Here is a 23,174-nt window from a genome sequence, read left to right on the forward strand (position 1 = left end):
AGACTTTCTCAGCTGGAAACTAAACAGTAGTGCAAACTCAATCACACCTTCAACTTTTTTCTTTGAACTAGTACACATACCCATGGGAAAAGGAGAGAATGAGAAAACTGCTCATTTTTAAAGGAGAACTGGATCTCTAAACTGCTGTTTTGTACCATACTCTTGTGGCACTGAATCACTCATCTATTAAACACAGGCAACAGTGAAATCACAGTATCACTGTTGAGCCAGTACCAGGAATAAATTTGCAGCTTCTGTAGGGGAGTAAATTTGACTCTCTTAAGGACCCTCTGTTACTAATAATGCACAGCTGCAGAGGCCACCTCCCTATGGTCCTGTTGGGTGCCCATCAAGGTATCTGAGTTGACCTCTGCCCAGTGTGGGAATTCTGGATGCTCTTACCCAACTGAGCAGCTCCACCACTCCCTCGACAGCATCCTGGGTGAGAAGATGGTTGCTCACATCATGAGCTGCCCATGCCCTTTTCCCATAGGGTGGAAAAGCTGGGTACAGTCTGACAGCAGCTTGCAGGATAGCTCTGTCAGGCTTACAGGACCTGCAGAGGAAGGGCCTTATTCCTCTGTGCTGGTCAGTGGCAGGGCTGGATGTGCTGCTGCCACAGCTCTGTGCTGGTCCTGGTGGGTGGGGACACACAGGTGTCACTGACAGACCCTGGAGTGGGTGATTTCACATCAACACCGTGAGATTGTGTTATAATGTGTTGTGTGACAGTGATTTGGGCCAATTTTATAGATTTTGACTGAGGTGTATAGGCCACCTTCACTTAACCCATAAGGAGGTCAATTATGCCTGAGAAATACCAGGTACTCTAGCAGTGCTCCTGCATTAGTGATTTGATTGCCAAAGAGCTGCTTTCTGTCATTGATTTGCCTTGCTTCTTTTCCTGAAGGCCTCTGTTATGCCTTTGACCTTGTCACTTTGTCACTTTAAGTGATTTCTCTCCTGCTGGAACTGAGATTGATGTTTTACTTCATGGCACATTCGTAGTGCCCACGTTCAGGCTGGACAGAGAGCCCTCCAGCAGTGTGCTGGAGTTGTTCTGCTGTGTGCTGGTGTGCTGCTGAGGACAGGACCAGCAATTTATACACCACTAGGGTTCTAGGGCCAGCAATTTAGCACCAGACACCAATATGTGCTGGGTGCCACCCATCTTAAATCAGCTTGGCAGCATCAGGGTTCTCATGGGCCACAAATGATGCTGAGCCAATTGTGCCCTTACAGCAAAAAAGCTAAGGGTATCCTGGGCATCTTTCTGACCCTCAGCAAGCTGAGGGGCATGATCCTTCTCCTCTCCTCAGCACTGGTGAGGCCACACATGGGGTGAGTTCTGGGCCCCCAGTACAAGAGAGACATGGAGAGTCCAGTGAAAAGTCAGAAGGGTGATGAAGGGACTGGAGCATCTCTCCTATGAGTAAAAGCTGAAAGAATTGGGACCATTCTGCCTGCAGAAGTGAATGTTTGGTGCTGGTGGGATGGATCTTTTCAGTGTGTATAATGCAGAAAGAAAAAGAAGGAGCCATGCTCTCTCTTCAGTGATTCCCAGTGACAGGATAAGAGGTGATCTACACAAACTGAAAAACAAGTGGTTCATTCCATCCAAACATAGCCCCATACAAGCTTCTAGAAAATTATCTATCATGTATCTCAGTGAATACCAGAACATCCTTGGAGTATGATGTTCAAAAGCCATCTGGACATCTTCCTGGGCCACCAGATCTAGGTGGTCCTTCTTGAGCAGAGGAGTTGGACCAGATGGTCTCCAGAGGTCCCTTTCAACCTCAGTCATTCTGTGATTTCAGTCAGCAGAGACACAGTGTGAAGGTATATCCTTTTCTCATTGCACCACACTGGTTTATAATGGAGCTGCACCCTTAGAAATCTTGAGCCTCACTGGTTTGCTGGAGTCTGCTCAGTGTTGATCCAACTGTATTGACAGAATATGGGAGGTGGATAAATGTAACAAATGTATAGACTGTATGACAGGAAAATGCTGTCACAATTTCTAGCAGAATGTGTTTAATGCCACTGGAGAATAAGAATCTAAGTCTCTGAGTCGCAGTAATAACAGGTCTCATTTTATGAGCAGGATTGTGTCTATAAGCAAATCCAGTTGTGAGGGATTAATATGATATTAAATAGAGGCAAAGTTTTATCTCTTCTGCAGAAATGAGAAGTCTGGTCTCTCTACCAAGGAGCATTTTATGAATAAAGATTTATGAAAGATTTATTTTTTTTCAGGGTGTTTCAGGTCCATGATTCATAATATAGGTTAGAATATTGTAAAGCCAAAGAGAGAGAACTTTTGGAGCACCTTGTCTTCTTTCTTGCCTGCATAGTTGTCCATTTACAGAACATTTGTGAAAGCTTCTGAAAAAGAAAAATATTGAAGAAAAATAGACAAACAGTACAAAAAATTTTAACAAAGGAAAATGTTCAATATAAATTTATCTTAAATGTTTGCCACACAAAAGTAATACCATTATGCAAATTTTATGGTAGAATAATCCCATTCCTAGATGGGACAGACTACTTTGCCTCTGGCATAGCTCACTGTGTTATGACCTCATAAAACATGACAACATTGCATATTCTTATGCAGTATCTAGAACTCTGCCTTGTATAGCAATTATCTATAAGATGTCAAGAAATGTGATGCCACTTTCAAGGCCTGAAAATTGTACTAAATTGAATAGATTTCAGGAAATTTTACAATGTTTTAAGTGTCTGGGTTGAGGTTGTAGAATGTGAAATTTATTTTTTAAAAGCAGTAAAATTGTTGCTTTTTAGGAATGTTGATTTTATAAGAGAGAAGAAAGTTGTGGGGAGGGCTCTGACAGCAGCTGTTTTTCCTCTTAGATCATGCTGCTGCTTTAGGTACAGAAGGGTTTCAAGTGAATGTGTATATCCATCCATTTTCTCATTTAGTTCCTAGTAAATTCTGGTTTTCTGCATTGGCATTTTGCATGAAATGGATGTTCTAGATCTTTGAGACTGCTCCCATGAGAACTTACATGACCATGATCAGCACATCTGGCCAGAGACTGGTAAGTGTGTTATGACAAAGCCTGACTCTGGTTTTTCTCCCACACTGTAGCAGTGAAGTGAGCATCTTCTGTGGGAATAGATGGATGGCAGCACTCTCTGCCCAAGCAGTCAGACCTTTGTTCAGTTCCTACTGGTCTGTGTGCCACAATCAGCTTAGAAACATTCTGTGAAACTAAATCATAGTCAATTTTTAATGTTCCAGTCAAACCTGAACTCTCCTGCTGGCTCCAGCAGTGTGTAGGTTTGGCTGCTGGGAGGAGCACAGAGGGCAGTGCAAAGCTGGTCAAGCCAGGAGATAAGTTGGCCCTGACAACTTAGGAGTAGTAAATTTCATGTGTCAAGCAATCAAAATGTATTAGTGATGCCCCTTGACATGAATTACTTCAAAATAATCTTTAGGAGAGGAGTAAGTATATGTACCACATTGCCTGTAAAGTATCTATTATGCCTTCTACAAGTCTTTCCAGAATCACAGCTTTGTATGTTCCTGGTCCAAACAGTATAAAAATTTGTAGAATCCCCAGCAAAGCTCTTACTGTGCAGTCTGATGCCCATTTAAGAAATTGCATTTACTATTCTGTGATAAAATGCTACCTAAGAGATGTTAGTTTTACAGATAACCTTTGCAAGGCTGTGCTAAATGACAAAGCATGATCACTGAAAGAAGTTATCAATTTGTGCCATGATTTAGATTTTGGCTATCAGAAAGCATGGCTGAACCTCCCTACATCATGAAGCCAAAATCCTAGTGATCCCAGTGATCCTGAAAGGTGTGGGTTAAGAATTTTAATTGGAGCCTCCCTGTTTTTTGTACCTGCTCAAGTTACTTGAAATTAAGAAGTAATAAATATGCTTGCTATTTTATTTTCTCATCTATGAATATTCTGAATATGTGGCATTTTTTTATATCTATGGCATCTCATTTTTTCTCATATGTGTTTGGTTTTGGGGGTTTTTTACAAGTCCTCACTTTAGATAAAACCTCAGAAACAGGTTTCCAGCTTCATCCTTTCCAGATCTCTATGACAATAAAGTTTTAAAGATAAGCATTTATTTAAAGATAAGCAATTTATGCCATAATTAAAGACTGTCTGCAGTGTCATTCTGTGAAAATGACTTGATGACAAAAAGTTTGATGAGAAATAATTACCTAATTTTTGTGGTTGCCAAGTGCTTCTGTATTTGCTACCCAAGCTATGTTGAAATTGTTTTCTGGATACTTGCAGAATATAACTGTGACTACAATTTTGCTGTTAGATAGGAGATGTGCCTCTTTGTAAGGGCAAATGAGGTGTGGAACAGCAGATTAGAATATGTGAAACTCCAGCCTGCTCTTGTCAAATGCAGAACATGTGCCCTGGAAAGCAAGAGTGATATAAGGAATCCTGAGGATGGTGCTCTGATGAAAGATTATGTTTTAGCTTGTATTTTACATTGTGCTGTGTTTTATAAAACACAGATTTCAGAAGAAATGCAGTTTTGATTTTGCATTGCTTGAAAAAATCATTCTGAGCTGAACTGGAAACAGAATTATTTCTTTTAAATTATATCCAGACTTTCATGTTCTGCTGCCAAAGGAGCTTGTCTGAAATATATGATGCGTGCTTTATTTCATGTATTGTTTTAACAAATGAATATCTTATCTAGTATATGAAAAATTAGAAAATAGAAGAATAACCTAGCTGGTATTGAGAAGTTTGGTATTTTTAGGCTGGCAATAAAATACAGGATTTGGTTTCATGAAACTGCCTCTCACTGTGCAGGTAAAAATTCAACCTGTCATCGTATTTCTGTACAAAATCATCAAACACTGGCAAGGAAAGTGAAGATACTTTTCTGATGATTGCACCAGTCAAATTTGAGGATCTTGAAAGATGTGTAACAGAGCATGTATCTATTTACTTGTACCTTGCAGCTTTGAATCTTGGTGAATACCTGTGGGATTTGGAAGTAATTGCCCTAAACATGCATCTTGTGTCTTGGGCCACTATTACAGTATTCTAAGTACAGGATATTGAAACTACACTTTAGGATTTGTGTTTTGATTTTTTCACATTTCAGCAAAGAAAAGATCTTAATGTTTAATTTATGTATGTATTTCTTTTACAGCCTGTATAACTGTCCCATAAACCAAGCAGCTGTGAACAACTAAGGAATTTATTGTTTAAGTGAATTTAAAGCAGTGTAGGATTAACATGCTTATCTCCTACATATTTTCTCTTGCTTAGAGGCTATTGTAAACTGTGAAACAGCAAGCAGCTTTCAGTTCTTTTCTTCCCATTGGGGGCTGACCAAAACATCTGTAATGATATCTGTAATGTTAATTTGTGCAGCAATTCCTTCGTTCTTGCCCGATCCAACTTCCAAAACTAATTCTACTTGTCCCATAAAAGTAAGGAATGAAAGTTTTCTTTTGTTTTGTTTCTTCCTTCCAAATACATTTTAGTATTTTTTCAGTGTCTTCCATAAGCACTGAACTTAATGGGCAGGAGTACTGTTAATCAGTGTTGCTCTTCTGGCTCTGAAAGAGAGGTCAAGACATTCTGAGTGTCATACTCATTACAAAGAGTGCTGCATTTTTAATGAATGTTGGCCCTTTAGTGGTAATCTCCCTCCGTGGCCACAGCTTTTATTATGCTTCCTCTGTAAGGCAACATTTTATTTTTAAAGAATTTGAAACAACAAGAAGTTATCTCAAGAGGATTTAACTTTGCATTAAAATGCATCCACATTAGGGAAGCCTCCTTCCTTTATTTATGGCCGTTTACACTAAAAGGGGAAACCCCAGAGGAACCTTGACAAGATCTCATCTCAGATTGAGAAATCCTGTGCAGAAGTGTGACACTTTTCAGAAAGCTTATGAGAAATAGCACATATTAAACATAAGATCCTAAGTGATACGGTGATACAGAGAGATATATTTCCTTTTTCACTGTGCTTTGAGTTAATCTGTTCTTTTAGTTCAGATGAAAATAATCAAGAATAAAGCCTGCAGAAGAAAAAAAAATACATATACAAAGCTGTCAACTGAACCCTGGGTTTCTTTGGTAGGGCAGGTATGTGAACAAATATATAACTCTTTTTTATAGGGAGTCATCAGGATGTGACACTTGTGGGTTATGATAATTTTGGATAAAGTGTACACTTAGTGATGGAGTATCTTCTCACTGGTCAGGCTGTATTTGAGAGAATGACAATTCTAATTGGAGAATACAACCTCATTTGTAGTTGAGACCTCTTGACAGTCAGCTGTGAATTGATAGTGACAGCTAGTCCAAAGTTCTTTTTATTGCCTGCTAAAATGTTCCCTTTAAGCATACAGCAGGCTACATTTCTTTGTTAACTTCTGTTCTCAGACATAAACTCACTTAGAAAAGGTTGCCAAGAAATAAAATAATGCCTAGAGTTTGTTTATACATGCTAATGTGGGTTTGAGCTGTGGATATATATGGCAAGATCAATCCTGATATTCTTCTGCATATTGAACTTCAATTAATGGCATGCTGTGGGCTTTGGGGAGTAGAGGGCAGTAATCTCAAGATAAATCACTTCTGAAAAAAGGGAAATTAATGTCTGCCATGATGCTTTGTGTTGGTTCTGGCTAAGTCTGGGGTCTTTTGTGGATGGAGGTCATTAAATCTATCAAATAAAGCAAACGAATTGTACACTGATGTCTCAGTCTGGTTCATATCAGAGTAACTATACAATAACTGTGTTCTGGCTAGAGAGTAAATTCAATGTGGAAAGTTAGTAAAATTCTGGATTGTCATATTCTTTGACAACCACATAGTCAACTTTGAAATTCCAGACCTGAGTTCTCACATGAAAAGACCTTTAGACTAAGAATTTTATCTGAGATGGCTGTTAAAATAAGGATACCTTGTGCTTTTTAAAGCATTCCCATATCTTCTTTTCTCCAGAGTAAGAAGTTCTAATGCAGTTGCATAGCTCTGATCCTTCATTTTAATCCAGAGAAGATGAAAAGGCACAGGATGGCTACAAAAGTTAGAATTTTCCCCACTCCCTGAAGAGATCGAAATCCCTTCTGGAGCTGGGCAGCCTGGAGAGGACAGCAGAAGAGGATAAGCTAAGGCATCATGTCTGGAGACTATTAATTTTCCAAGTTTTCAACTCCCAGTGGTAGGGAAGTCTCCCTTTGGCTGTAGTTTGAGATCTTTTTGATTAATTTTTCTCTTTTCAATAATGGGAAACACAGGAATCAAAATCTCTGTTCAGTTTGACTTAGAACCCATTATCCTACTTTTAATTTGGTTGTTATGTGAATCAGAGACAAAAGTGTTAAAATTTTTTTCAAACGGTCTTTGAAAACAATTTTCCAATTATTTATTTAGAAGAATACATACCACAGCTACACTATTTTTTCTGAAAGAGCTTGATTCAATTTTTCACATGACTCGTTTCTCTGATGAAAATTCTAGGCAAATTAACAGTCTTCAAATCTCTGCTTTATTGCCCATTCTTTATAAAAGCAAAATAATGATTCTTAGCATTTAATTTGATGATCACACAAGAATTTAGCTTTGAGGCATTTTTCCCTCTTAAGAAGTTATAACCAAGTTTTTTTTTGTGTGTGAAATAGTTAGCATTAGTATACCTTAACAGCAGGTACAATGAGAAAATAACTCAAACACTTCATTTCTGCTTTTCATTTGTAAATTCCCAGTGTGACTTCTAGTTCTTGGCAAACATAAAATATTTTTGCAGGAAATATCTTTCTGATGATTGAACAATGTATTCCTGAGTTTTGAAGAGGCATAAAATTACTTTTTTTGTGTGTCTGATTTTTAAACTGTTAATCCAAGCCTGATTATACAGAGCCATCTCTGCATACTGATTTATTAAAATGAGCACTAAACTAAGTTTCTTTGCTTGACAGATTGCTCTTTCTGGTTTACTAAGAAACGTGACACTTTTGTCAATATTATAGTAAGCATAAGTAAACTTTCCCATGCAAAATATAAACAGTATAATTTTAGATGGAAAAAGCAGACAGCTCATGAAGACAAAATGAGGAAATATGCACTGTAGTTGCATAATATTTTCTCACTAATAGATATACCCCAAGTTCTAGTAATATTCAGATCTGTGAGAAAGGACATTCTAGGATTTAGAGTTTCACAAAGGACATGCTGTACATCAGTGTTTATAGACCCACAGTAGAGTTTTTCAGCCCAAAGATGTCTCAGAATTGTTGTGCTGGTACAGGACACTTGGGAAGGCATCACCTGTGTTCAGCTTCTCCAGTACAGAGAATGACAAGATTTATTTATTATGTTTGTGAACACTAAATGCAGTTTTAATCAATAACTGTATTTTTGGTGTGTCTGTAAGTACACCTACAATGGTGGAAGCAACCACTGGGTGGCTGGAGATGTACCCTGTGCCTCACACCACTGCCAGGAGCTTCATCTTGGGCTTTGAAAAGCAAGTCCTGTGGAGACATGATGCCCCAGAAAGAATTGAATTGGACAATGGGATTCATTTAAAAAATGGCCTCGTGGACACCTGGGCCAGACAGCAAAGTATGGAGTGGGTGTATCAGACTCTTTATCATGCACCAGCCTCTGGGAAAACTGGACGTTACCATGGACTGTTAAAAACCATTTTGAAAACAATGGATGGTGGGATCTTCAAACATTGGATGTAGTGAACACCACTGGGTAGTTAACACTAGAACTCCACCAATGGAGCTGGCTCTGCCCAATCCAAACTTCCACATACTGCAGAAGGGAGTAAAGATCCTATGGCACATGAGGAATATGTTAGCGAAGACAGTTTGAATTAGTTCTGTTTCAAGAAAATCCCATCCATGGGATTGTTTTTGCTCAAGGACTGGTGTGCACTTGGTGTGTAATGCAGAGGGACAGGGACATGTGCAGCTCAAGGGAGAGAGAGTGAGTGGCATGTGGTTTGGAGTCTCAGTGGGAGCCCTAAATTGGGGAGTCCCAGTCCTAAACCTTGATACACACAAAATAAAGTGTGTAGCTTAGCTTTTTAAAATTTTAGATGGATGAATTTAGTACAGTGTGACCAAACACATCAGTCTCAATGTGCTGCCTGTGAAAATAATGAAAAAATGTTCTGATTGTCTCTTATGACCTGTTGCAGGGACAGTGAATGACAGTACTTTTTGTCTCGCCTGTCTGATCAGTGAATTTCCAAACAGTTTTCTGTTTTTCTTCTTGAGATTGAGCACAAGAGTAACCTTGTCAAATAGGACACTGTCTGACACTGTCTGCTTATGATTATGATGAAATGTTTGTACAAAATAAACCAAAACAGAGAAAGTGTTTTGTCATTCCTAATGGCACTGTCAGACTGGGAGGAAACTGGGAATATTTTTCCAAAATTGGAAAAGTTTCACTACTGTTCCTATGGAAACTGATGCTAGTACAGTGTGTACTCGTTCCTTGTTTCTTAAGCCTGATGTACAGCAGTTGCTCATGACAGCACTCTTATGAATAGTATCAGATGCCAGAGAAATTTGAAAGCCCATTATTTTTTATCTCACTCTTCTCAGAAGTGTGATGCAGATATGTCAAGACTACTGCTGGTAGTCTGAACTAGCACACAGGCAGTGTGGTTGCACAGTGCTGTTCAAAGAGATGTCAGTGGGCAGAAGCCACCTTTGGAGCACTGGTTCTGAGGATACCCACTGTGATAATAGCCAATTACATGCTCATTGTTTATTCAAATCAAAGTTTGGTGTTGCAGAGACAGCATGACTATTGCAGAATCACACACAACTGTGAGAACTGAGTGGACAGACCAGACAACCTCCCCAGGAAAACCTGGGATGGATGGAAGGACACAGTTTTATCAGAATAATTTGCATTATACCTTTGGGAAAAGAAGAGCACAAAATGGTGCATTCCTAGTTCTGCTGTAATAAACTCAAGTGGTACAGAACCACTGGTTATATCTGGAAGGGATGAAACATGATGTCCTGTGCTGCAATCTCTCATGTAGTTCAGATGTGTGCTGCTGAAATAGCCTGTTTACTGTAGTTGTCAGCAGGAAGGTGTCATTATTTCAGAAATGGAGACAAGCATATCCATTTCAGAAGTGAAAGGACTTTGTCAATCCTCCTGTCACCTCAGGGTTATGAGAGGTGGGACCCTTAGCACTATGAAAAAAACAAAACAGTTGCTATGTTATGACATGTAGTTGCTGCTGATGATTACACTTAGCTTGCTAGTGAGGAAATAGCTTGTTGAGTCCAGAAGTGGACCTGCCTAAAGAATAGTCTGCAGTTAATCCTTGATTTGAATAAATAATGAACATGTAATTGAGTATTATCACAGGGAGTATGTAGAGAAACATGTTGAGGTGACTTCTTCCCATTAACATCTCTTTGAAATAGCAATGTGCAACCACACTGCCTGTGTGCTAGTTCAGGCAACCAGCAGTAGTCTTGATATGTCAAGAAGAAATTATAAGCTTATGAAAGACATCTCTATGTAAGTAAATTTAGAATTTTGATTCAGATTCCTAGCAATCTGACCTCTGATCAGGTCTGATAATAAATACTGCAGCATGCAGAGAACCTCAAATTGCACAAAGATTAATAACAGGACAGGAAACCTTGCTTATACCAGCATTACACAGAAGGTGTACCCTGTTGCTCTTTCTCAATTTTGTGCTTTCTAAATCCCTTATGAGGAAGTGGCCTGGAGGCAAAACCATGTCCTGATGAGCTGCATAGCAGTGGCTGTGAGGGTTTGGTCTGCAGTGTATTCTGCTGGTCTTGGCACACACTATTTAGAAAAAGTGGTAGCACAGAGACTTCCAAAGTAGCTTTTTTACAGCTGCACAGTCAGAAAAGTTGTTGTCTTTTTTACTTCTTATTCTTCCTGCTGATGTAGGTGGGTGACCTCTAAGATAAGTCAGGTATGGGGTGTTTCTGTTTTGCCTGTTTGTTTGTGCATTTGTTCATTTTGGATGAGGTGTAAACTGTTTGGAACTTTTTATTAAGAGTGATTTCAGGAGAGTTTATGAAATGTGATCATTTTTCTAGTTGTAACACATAATTAGTGTATAAACTGCATACAGCTTTTCTAGGCTATCAATGCAAGATAAAATGTAGTCTATGACATATAAAAATGGAACAAAGAATTGCTCAATAGAACACGGCTTGTGTCTCTACATCTTGAATTCATTCAGATTGATTTGAATTCAGAGGACTTTGCACCTTCAGGTCTTTACAGTATATTTGTATACACATTCATATTCACTCCTGGAACGAGGCAACAGTGCTGTTTTCTCTTGTATTTTGTTTTGTTAAGAATTTTTTAAAGCTTACTCTTATCACATGTGGTTCTTGTTTTGTCACACAGCAGCAGGCTTATCTCTATTAACCAACTAGGACAGACAAATTACTTGGATTAGTTACAATGAATTGATCTGATGGAAACAAGCCAGAACTGAAATGGAAGAACTTTTTAACCATCTTCTACCAATACACTGGGAAGTTTTCACTGATGACCTACATGTGTAAAACCTTTCCTTCTCACCAGCCTTGCAGAGACCTCCCAAAAAACTGGTGTCACACCCACCCCAGAGATGAAGATGCTTCCAGGAGGGCCAAGCTGAGAACTTGCTCAAATCTCTGTATACTATGCATGGGATCATAGAAATATGAAACAGTCTAAGCTGCAACTGAGACTTCAGAATTTCTATTTGATATAAATCAAAGCAGAGCAATGCATTTTAAATAGTTTTTAATCTGTAGTGGTATTTTGGCATCTTCATTCTTAATTATTCTACTAATGTCAGTAATTTTATGTTTTCAGAACTAAGTTTTTGATTAGAATATTTGTTTGCATCTAATTACTGTTTAATTACAGTTTTATTATCTTTCATTGAGTGTTTTGTCTCTCTTGTATACTTGTATATTCTCTGTCTAAGGCATATCCTTGGTTATTGAAGTATATCTCAAGGCAGTAGAAGGACATTTTCACTAAATTGGGCCAGTTAGGATCTGGAAGATACAGTCTTAGTGAGCTTTTAATTAATGATCCAATTGTTGCTACCACTCTCACATTGCTGCTCCCTTCTACATGTAATTCTCTTGGGAAAGGTTTTGTGATTCTTTTGAATAATCTCTGAGGCAATGAGCAGGGGAAAGTTCACTGCTACACAGAGTGCTTTACACAGCTGGGTAGACTCAAAACTAGGATATTATAACGTGCAAAATTAAATGCAGCAATGCTAACAGCATGATCTGTACATGAGAGCTAAAAAGTTGTATTAAAATATTACAAGACACTGGGGCAAAAGTATGTAGAAGAAAAACCTTTTTCTTTGTGAAGCTCTTATCATTGCTACTAAGGTTTTGAATTTTTGAATATAATTTTGAATATAATTTACAAAATTTTTTTCTCTTCAAGAATTCCTTTACATTATTCTGTGGAATGATATCTGTTGCACTGAATTTTCTACTTATACTATAACTAACCATAAGTCTTCCAGGAATTTCAAAATTGAATATTTTTGATTGTCCCAACCATCTTTTACTGAACTGTTATAAAAAAGAAATAGAATTTTAAAAAGTGAAACACTTAAGAAAAATAAAAAATCTGTATTTTAGGTTCTGGGCAAGCTAAAGAGGCTTGAATAAATACTCAATCTTTTGTTTATTTGTTTCAAAAAATTAACTATTCAATATGAACCTGGAGAAATCTAAGTTTATTTATATAGCTTTTGGTCAAAAAATTCATGAGTGTGAGGGAACTTAGCATATTCTTTCTCGTTCAGGGTTGCTATTCAAGACATGAAAAATGCTCTAGAAAAATTGATATTCATTTGTTGATCATAATAATGATTGCCAAATTTAGCTCTTTTTCCAAAAAGCAGAAACCTTTTAATGGAAACACACAAATGAGAAAGCTGCAGGCACTTTTGTAGTTGAAGTTAGTTCCTACTGACCTGTAGGATTCTGTAATCAGTTCTGCTGCTCTTCAAATATTTTATACCTTACTTTTTTCTTTATAAATCTGAACCCTGTTAAGGTCCAAAGCATCTGCTTTATGATTCATTTGTTGATTCAGCAAAGGAATTATAATTTCATGCAAGTTCTGAAAAGCTAGTGGCTGAATAAAACATACATAGAATCTTCAGATCTGTCAAAGCCTCTCCTAAAACTTCTTGTGGAAAGCATATTGGAAATAAAATATAAAAGAAAATATTTTCCTTCAGAAGGATGGTGTCTGGGTGGGATTGGACAGCTGTGTCTGTTAAGTAATAAACCCAGATTTTTCCTATCTGACTTTTTTTTCTGAAAACTTCCTCTACTTCAGACTTGTTATACAATGTGTGCAAGGAGCTCAAAATTCTCCAGACAAATCCTCATCTCATGAACATCAGTACCACAACCAGATTATTTCAGTGGGATTCATTAATAACTTCCCTTACTTACTTACCTCCTTCATTACTTACCTTAAGCAAGAGTGTGTAAAGTACATTGATACCTGTGAGTGGTAATTTTTTGGAACATTTTAGTGTTCTAGTATCCATACTGCATGGTAGTATACATTCAGTATGGTAGGGCAGGATTGCTATTCAAAGGAACCTCAACATGGTTGAAAAATTGCTTGTGGGAAACTTCATCAAGTCCAAAAAATAGCTAAAATAAAATCCTAAACCTGTTATGGAAAAACTCTGTGCTGTGGTACAAGCTGGGGAGCATCTGGCTGGAAAGTAACTCCCAGGGGAAAAAGACACAGGGCTGTAGTGGTTGAGTTGAACATCAGCTAGTGATGTTGCCTGACAGCAGAAAAAGACAACAGTGGATATGTTACTGATGGAGTAGCCAGCAGGTCCAGGGAAGTGATTCTTCCCATCTGTTTGGCACTGGTGAGACCACATCTGGAGGGCTGTGTCCAGTTCTGACTCCCCATACTGGACAGACAGTGACACACTGGCAGGGCAGGAGGACACAGCACATAAGGAGGAACTGAGAGAACTGCCTTAGGTCAGACTTGAAGGGAGATTTAATTTCTGTCTTTAATTCCTCCTGGGAGGGAATTACAATAGACAAACTCTTATTGAAGGTGCACAGTGACTGGGGAGATGCAGCAGATGCAAGGTGGAACATTGGAAAGTGTATTTAGATATTGAGAAAATGCTTTTCCAACATGAGCATGATCAGTCCTGGAGCAGATTTCCCAGAGTGATTGCAAAATTTCCTGCCTTGGGAATATTCCAACTGACTTGGATAAGGTCCTTCATAACAGATCTAAGTTGGCTTTGCTCTAAGTGAGAACTTGACTAGTTCACATTAAATTGTATTGTGATGCTACAGGATTCTCTATGGGAATTCTATAAAACTCTTTATTTAGAGCATTGCTGCTCTACTTTGTAACCTAGTAATTGGAATTAAGAAAACTATAATATTGATAGAGCACACTTTTCTCTGGATCTGTCATTGTTTGCCAGTGATGCAATTTTAAACCTAAGGGTAAGAATGGGTTAATTTTAAGGATTTTTTAATTGAAAGGTGCCATGCTAGTTGGTGTGATATATACACATGCAATTTTTTTCCTATTCTAACAGTTGAAGGTTAGGCAAATATCAGACCTTTTTATTATTATTTTATTATTTTATTATTATTATTATTTATTATTTTATTATTTTTGGAAAAATCTGAGTTTTAACTTAACATGGCTTGAGTATTAGAATGATAGGAGATGCTATCAACTGTGATTATCAGATTTTAAAATGTGTCATAGAATCATAGAATGGTTTGAGTTGGAATGGGCATTAGAGATCACTCAGTCCCAATCTTCATGCCATGAGCAGGGACACCTTACACTAGACTAGGTTGCTTAGAGATCCATCCAACCTGGCCTGAAACACATCCAGGGATGGAGCATCCACCACTGAACAAACAGCAAAGAATTTCTTCCTGGTGTCTGATCTAAAGATTCTCTCTTTTGGTTTGAAGCCATTGCCCCTTTACATGCACCTGGAGCCTCTCCTGGAGGCCCCTTTAGTGTCCTCTCAGCCTTCCCACCCCAGGCTGAACAGCCCCAGCCCTGCCAGGTGCTCCAGCCCTCTGACCATCTCTGCAGCCCTTCTCTGGACTTGCTGCAATAGGTTTTCCTCTGCAGGAGATCCCAGGGCTGGATGAAGCACTTCAGACAGGGTCTCACAAGAGCAGAGTAAGCAGGAAGAATCACCTCCCTTGATCTGCTGGCCATCTTTCTTTTTATGCAACCCAGAATATAGTTGACTTTCTGGACTGTGAGTGCACCTTACCTGATCATATTGCTTGTGCATCAACACCCCTAAATCTATTCTCAGTCCACTATGCAGTAATATTTCCTTTCAACCAAGATATTGTATGAAATTATCATAATGCAACTGAAACTTTTAATTTTCTAGGTGTTTGCAATCACCTTTACTTGAAGCAGCTACTGAATGGTTTTGTTTTTCTATTCAAGAACAATTAATATTATCAAAACCTCAGAATCCTATTGAAAAGAAATCCAGCACAACATGATGTGATGAAATGGTTCTTTCCAGTTTATAAGTATGCACTTGGAGCCATTAAAGTAAATATTTACCATTCTGCATTTTGCTCATTATTGTTTTCAGTGAACTTTAAATGTCTCAGTTTTGTTTATATTCTGAACAAAGACGTCTAGGACCACCTGCTTTAAACAATAGATAGGATATCCTCTGGAAAACATCTGCCTCTAACATCCTCCCTGGGCAAATTAGTTTTCAACAGAAACAATGTTCTTATAGATCACTTTTGCATGATTTACATTGACTGGTGCCCAGCTTAAAAATCAGAATCTTAAGAGTAGGATGCTTTGAAATGTGTATTTATTAGGAAATGTTGGTATCCCCACAAAATTTTAGTTTGTTAGTTTTGTTTCCCATAATGCATGGTGTCATAAATCAATGTTTTCCATGTGGAAATACTACTGTCTGGTGGTATATGTGTTTAACATCTTCCTAAAATCCTAGTCTGTCAGGTTTTTTCTTCTATTTTGTTTCCAAAATGAAAATTTATTTTCTAACCACTATCTCACTAAAGGACAATACAAAAAAGATTAGTGAATTAATTATCTTTAAAAGATTCAAATCTACCTTTTAGAGCCTGCAAAATATGTGCTGAGTCAGTCCTTGCTGATAGGTGCAACACCTGAGGAATTTGGTACACAGACTGAAGCTGGGTCACAAAGCTCAGTTTTGCTGGGACTGGTGCTGAACCTGCTCAGGTTCTGGGCTTCAGGCTGTGTTTATATCACACTGCTGGATGGTTCAGACTGCAGGTGGAGCAGACACACCTGTCTGCACTCTACCCACGTTGGAAGGGATGTCTGAATTTAAGAAAAGTTGCTAAACATAAATTGTGTCTGAAATGTCAATTGCAAACAGCTCTGTGGTGTCTACTGAGCAGTTACCTAGTTTTCAAACTAGCTTATCTTTCACCTGTGGAATAAAGAGTTTGATTTAATGAAAACAGCAGGAGTCTTTCATGAAGTTTTCTTCATAGGTAGAGTTAGACTCTTTACTTGCTTATTGTTTGGAGGTTGTCTGATTGAGACTTCAGTTTGCTGCTTTGAATTTAACAAAAAATGAGAATTTGGAGGAGCATAATGGTTATTGAGAGTCTTTCCTACTTTTAAAATCAGGACAGAAACATACCCTTTCTATTGAAATGGCAGGAAAACCTGTTCTTAGCTAAATCACTGCCAGTTCCTGACATCACACCTCCTCAATGTACCTCAGATATACAAGATTATGTACCTCAGGTATAGAGCATGAAGCATGGTCTATTTGTCATACAATTAATTCACAGCTTCAAATTAAATCTTCTGGTTTTTTATTCTCTAAGATTGAAATTATTGTAATAATAAAAGCCTCAGGTTTTCCATTTGTGTAATTTTTCATGATAGTAATAGTTTTTTTCTTTTGCACTTTTTGTACTTGAACACCAATATTTAAATGCTCATCAGTAATACAGCTAAAAAATACACACTTTCTATTTCAGAGTTGCTGCTGTAAACTTAAACTCAAGACCTCTGTTTCAGAACTAGCCTGCACTTTAAATGGATGGCACAAGAAATCATTACTTGCAAGAAAAGAAAAGTTAAAGATACTGGTATGTCTGGTGTTTGTTGGGATCTGTCAGCTGTGCCTTAAAGAATTTATATGTTTATATTCACATTGAGTACTGCTTATGGAAGACATGGTTTTCTCAAGCACCATGTAGGTTGTGGTTAGTACTTGAAGTATGTCAACAGATTGCTCACAGTGGTTCTGTCCACAAGGTCCATCCATCAAAATAATTCTAGTTAATTTACAGTTTGTAACAGGCAAACTTAATGGGAATCGTGGGAATCCCTGAACTACAAATAGATATTATTGTGTAAATTTAATTCAGATTGTAATGTTTAAAAGGTTTGTAACTATAACAAGGCAAACAGATGTTATATTTCATCCAGAAGTCAAAATTTAGCCCATAGATTAGATTTAATGCTTTACAGGTATTAGCTACTTTTCAGTTCTGAAACCTTGCCAACTTAGGGAATTTGAAGAATGATTTTACATATTATAATTAATGGTAAAAATCCTACAAATGCCAGTGTGGCACTTAATTAACTCACTCTTGTGGGATGATAATATAAGCTATAAATACTCAATGAAAATATGTCATACCAAACAAACATGATTTTGAAGTTGTGGTTTGAAAGAAATACAGAAGTCAATACCCTCTCCTGAGCACTTAGTACCACATCATGTGATACTGAAACAGCTCTGCAATCAGTTGATCAAGAACATGTTAAATGGATTTACAGTTAATTGGCTATGCCAGATTTGTATGCAGATGTGTGTAGACACATTGTAGTTTCAATATTTTCTTGCCAATAAATTGTATATATGGGTAGTTAAATTTGCCAAAGACAGAAAGTTAGGCCAGAAAATACCAGGAAACTACTTCTGCACCTGGGTGTTTTGACAGAATATTCTCATTGTGTCATTTCATCAGTTTGGCCTATTTAAAAAAAAAAAAGTTTACTCAAATGGACAGCAAAGAATGAAGATTCTGTGTAAAGGGTAGAAATCCATGTAGTGTAGTTCAGATTCACCAGAATTTTCTTCAGGTGGTGAGTAAAAAACCACAATACAACGCTGTAGGGAAGGAGAACAGTTGTTCTAATTAGGGGGCTATTGAATATGAGTAAGAATGTATGTTATCTCTGTAGATGTAGGTCTTGCTATAACAGAGATCAGGAAGCCAAAAGGCCAAAAATACTTTGGTGTGAAAATGAAAAATTCTGGGATCAATTTGCCATGCAAGGAATAGTTCTTATAACCCAATCTATTTTGGTCAAGAAGAAGAAGAAGAAGAAGAATTGCATATTTGGACCTGTGCACATAAGAGATTTTAGAAGTAAAACGAATCTTAATTTAAAAGAAATGGCTTGACAAGGTCTTGACATACTCCCAAAGATGATAAAAAAACCCCCACAACAATACCAAAACAAAACCATCCACACTGGAAGACAAAAGTCAATGTTTAATCCCAAGGGTGAGAAAGAACTTGAAGTAGAATCTACTACATTGTTATGTTTTTGGGGATTTTTAATCCAAAATAGAACCATTAAAAATCAAAATAATATATATTTTCATTTTTGTTACAAAGGAGATGAAACTTAAATGGTGTCTTTGCTTGAAAACTATGAAATGTTGGCAAACAAAAAATTTGCATTATTTTTTTTTCAGCTGTTAGCCAGATACTTTCAATTATCTGCAATTACTGTTTTGAGGCAGTGGATTAATACACAGACCTAAGGACTGGATTTGGTTAACTTTGCTCTTAGGCCTTGGAAAGTATTTGACATCCTAAAATATGCTGGAGGATGTTGGTCCTTTTAATCCTCATGTCTTGTTGCCTAGTACAGCCACCCATATTTTTCCTTTTCGAAAATTATTTTTTTTCCAAAAGGGAAGAAATAAGTGAATGCCACATTGTTTTAAGAAATTAGTTCCAGAAAACATTTCTTGAAAAGAAATTGGTTTTAAAGTAAACAATATCCATCCCCCAGTTTTATTTTCATGTATATTTTAAGATTTTAAAAATTGCCTCTAATTTTCCATTTCAATATTATGTTAAGAGGAATTTCAAGGTAAGAACATGAAACTTATTTGAATCACTAAACTTCCTGTCTTTTATAAGACAGATAGAGACTAAACCCCACATATTCATACCTGTGATGAAAGCATGCTTACTTTTTTTTCTTTTTTTGTGGAATCCTTAATGGCATGTTTTATGTCACCTCTTTGTTACTCAGGTCTGGAGTATTCCACATTGAATGTGCCTAGACATGACCCATGTGTATTTTTCTTTCTTCTTGGATGAAAGTATTAGCATTTTGTGGAGTTTCTCAAGCAATTACCACATTAGATGTAGTCAGCAGACTATATTAGATATATACAGCAGACTATAAATCTACACCTGTGAAAGGAAAGGAAATTTTCCAGTGTTTCAAAGCAATATTAAGAATAAACACGTTGTTTCAATAGTCCACATATTTATTGAGCTGCTGAATTTCTGTTCAGGAGAACATACAAGTGGTTTCTGTGCAAAAACTTCATACAATTCTTTGTGATATCAGCAGAGGATGTATGACAATGATTCAGGAGTGTATTAAGTACTGATAATCTTGTCAAGTGATGAAAACTGCAGATGATGGTTAAATGGCTACAGCTGTGATCATGGTTGTGAACCAAAAGTGATCAAACTTTATTCAGAGAGAAAATAATTTGGCAAAGTAATACACAGCCAGCTCAAAGGAGGGAAGAAAGTCATCCACAAACAAACAAACAAAAAATTCAAAACCCAAACAGCCCCAGATTTTTTGAAGCACAAGTTCAATCAACTTTATAATGACTTCTGTACCTGGGAGGTCATCACTATGTGTTTTTGTTTAAGAATCAGTTCTATAACATGAGAGTTGATAGCAGTCAGAAGTTAAGTGGATTTTTCTCTTCAGGATTAGGGCTGGTTTCTGTGTGTATATCAAGTCAAGCAATTTGGAAGACTGTGTCTGGCATGTAGCCATATGCCACAACTATTTGGGACATGACCAGTGACTTCCCATAGCTACCCTGTGTCCAAACCTGAGTTTGCAGCATGTAATCCTTCTACAGAGTTAAGCTAAACCTAAATCTGTGAATCATGTGTGGAAATAAAATGGTTAACTGTGAAGATTTTTTTTCTTTAATTCTGCTTCTCTGTATGGTACAGGTTCCAATATGAGTGGTAATATGCTAACCTCTCATAAATCTTGCTGCTTGAATGGAGGCTATTCTTATTAATTTTCTCTGGTCAGCCAAGAATGTTCCACTTCAAAGTCATGGTCAGGAGCATGTGCCAGTCTCTATAATGCCATATCCAGTGTTGTGGATGCATAGTGTGGGAGTTCAATGGTGTCTCAACTGCTCTGAGTGGGAAAATCTGCACTGGACTGGTGGAGCTTTGATAATTGACACCACTTGATACTCAGCTACAGGGACTCAAGTGCTACAGTTTGCATGTCTCTAACTAGAAACACTGATACAATGTGCATTTCCATTATGCTCACTAACATAATTTGTAATTTGTATTTCCCAAATGTGAAGACCTTTGGGTGAAATCATATTCTTATGTCTTGGACCCAAATATGTTCTTTTATTTTTTTTCTTCCCAGAAATAACAGTGTTAGTTGGGGTTTCTCTTTGTGGTTTTTTCTTTTTTTTTTTTTTTTTTTTTTTTTTTTTTTTTTTTTTTCCCAGAGAATGGAAGGTCAGAGAAAAAAAAGCAAGAGAAAGACAATTTATTTTTTTTGTGCCTGGGACTGAATGGCAGTATGTTTATGTTGAATAGCCTTTGCTCAGAGATATGTTTCACTGCAATGCTTTCAGCCTTCTGTTTGTGTGGTCTGAATTCAGAGAGATGATTTGCTTCTGTTTCCCACAAGGCTAGGGACAAGCTGAAGATGTTATGGAAAATGTCAAAGGAAGAAAACATACTGAGACAGGGAGAGAATACAAAAATACTGTGAGTAATTGTGCTGGAAACTGTACAGCAATAGCTCCAGCTTGGTTGGAAAACAGTGAAGCTCAGTGGAAAACACCCAAAACACATTAAATGCTTGTTTACAATCATTGTAAATCCTGTCCCCACAATACAAAAAAAAGGTATATTTGAAGCTCAGCACAAATTGACTCAGATTTATCCAGGGATCTGGACTCAGTGGTGCATTTATACTAACAAGAACCTAGTGCAGGCCCACTGCCTACTATTAAACTATGAGAGTATGTCTTTAGCTTGCATCAAATCATCAGTATACTCCTTGAAAATGGCAAGGAGAAATCCAGTCCAGGCTGGGAGTAGTTATTGCACCTTATGTGGGTAATTCTATCTATGTGTGGGTCTTACACCCACACTGGACATGCTCTTTGGCATGCTGGACAAACACACACTAATAAGAGATGCAGAGCTGTACCTTTGTTATTTTCCTCTTTGCTTGAGCAAGTAGTGGTCTTAGAGTGGCCCTACAGAGGGCTATATTGTACAGGGAGACAAATGGCTCATTTAAAGATAGGAATTCTTTGAAAGGGAGCCCTGGAGGTCACCTAGTCCAGCTTCCCTGTCAAAGGAGGACTGCTGACACCTGTGGCATTGTCCCTCTTGAAAACCTTGAAGCATTTCAAAGGGAGGAGGAAGGGGTGCTGCTGAATCACCTGAGATTTATAGCAACATGCCCTGGCCTTATGAGGTTCCCACTGTGGCGTGGCCAATTAGTGCTGGCACAAATTTAAGTAACTAAGCATAAAATCTAGAGTAGAAAGTGGATGTTTGGTCATCCCAGCCAGGAAATATTACATAAAAAATGTTTCTGCATAGGAATTAATTTGATTTTGTTGAAGAGACTCAAGGTCTTCTTTTCCAATGTAGGTAGGTAGGAAAACACAACTGTCATACCCACTGCATCAGTCTGATGCATGACATAGGATGGAGCCCTGAGAAGACACTTTAATTTCACTGAATGGTGAAGAGATGGGAAACCAAAGGAACTTGTGTTATTTAGCCTGGCAAGTGTATGGAGAAAGGAAGTGATTGTTGGGTGTAAATATATCTGGGAAGCAACCAACAGGAAGAGAAAAATTCAATCAAGAGAGTGGTCAGGAGGAAAAATGGTTACAAACTAAACATTTATAATGGGCATGAGGAAAAATGGTTATATGGTAAACATTGAGAATTATAGTTTGGGAACAGAATAATGATATTTTTCATTTCCTAAGAGGGCCCTAGAGGCAAGAAATCAAACATTTCTGAAGGATGTAAAGATAGGGAGATATTCTGAACAGGTATGTGAAATGTTGCATATAAAGGGACTATGTCTATAAGGAGAATTTTAGTTTCCCCCATTTCTGCTTGATTTGGGGATTACACAACAAGCACACCCACTCAGTGAATGCCCACTGAGCTGTGAAATTGTCCACACACCTCTCTGCTCTCAGATGGGCAGCTGCAGCCAACTTAAACATGAGTGATTACTTCAATGGATATTTTGAAAGCAATAAAAATGGTAATTTTTTGTCTAGACTTCATTCAGGTGATGAAGATTTACCCAAAGCAGGACTTGTAAATTTTAATCTCTGCAAGAAAACTTCCTTTAAACTGATGCCAAGGAGTTCCTTATTGAACAACTGATTTTTTTGTTATTTTGTGCACTCAGATATATGTATAAAGTTTAGGAGCCATATTGAGCTTGTTTTTAAACCTGAAGCTTGTTTATGAGTGGGCTTGGCTGCAATAAGAAGAGATTGGCTTTTTTGACTAACTAAGCAGACCTAAGATTGAAATACAGGTTCCATGGTGAAAGACAGTAGTCTTGTTCTAAATAATTTTAAATTATAGAAATCCTAAAGCTGGTCTTAAATGCCCCAGCTCAAACTTCTCAACATTTTTGTTTCTGATCCTAATTAATTTCTGTGGCTTAAAGTGTTTTTTTAATTTTTCTCTGAGAGTATCTGGGAAATGTTTATCACTGTAATGAAACCTCTGTAGGTACTGAATCACT

This window comes from Oenanthe melanoleuca, chromosome 2, assembly GCF_029582105.1.
Source record: "Oenanthe melanoleuca isolate GR-GAL-2019-014 chromosome 2, OMel1.0, whole genome shotgun sequence".
Taxonomy (NCBI): domain Eukaryota; kingdom Metazoa; phylum Chordata; class Aves; order Passeriformes; family Muscicapidae; genus Oenanthe; species Oenanthe melanoleuca.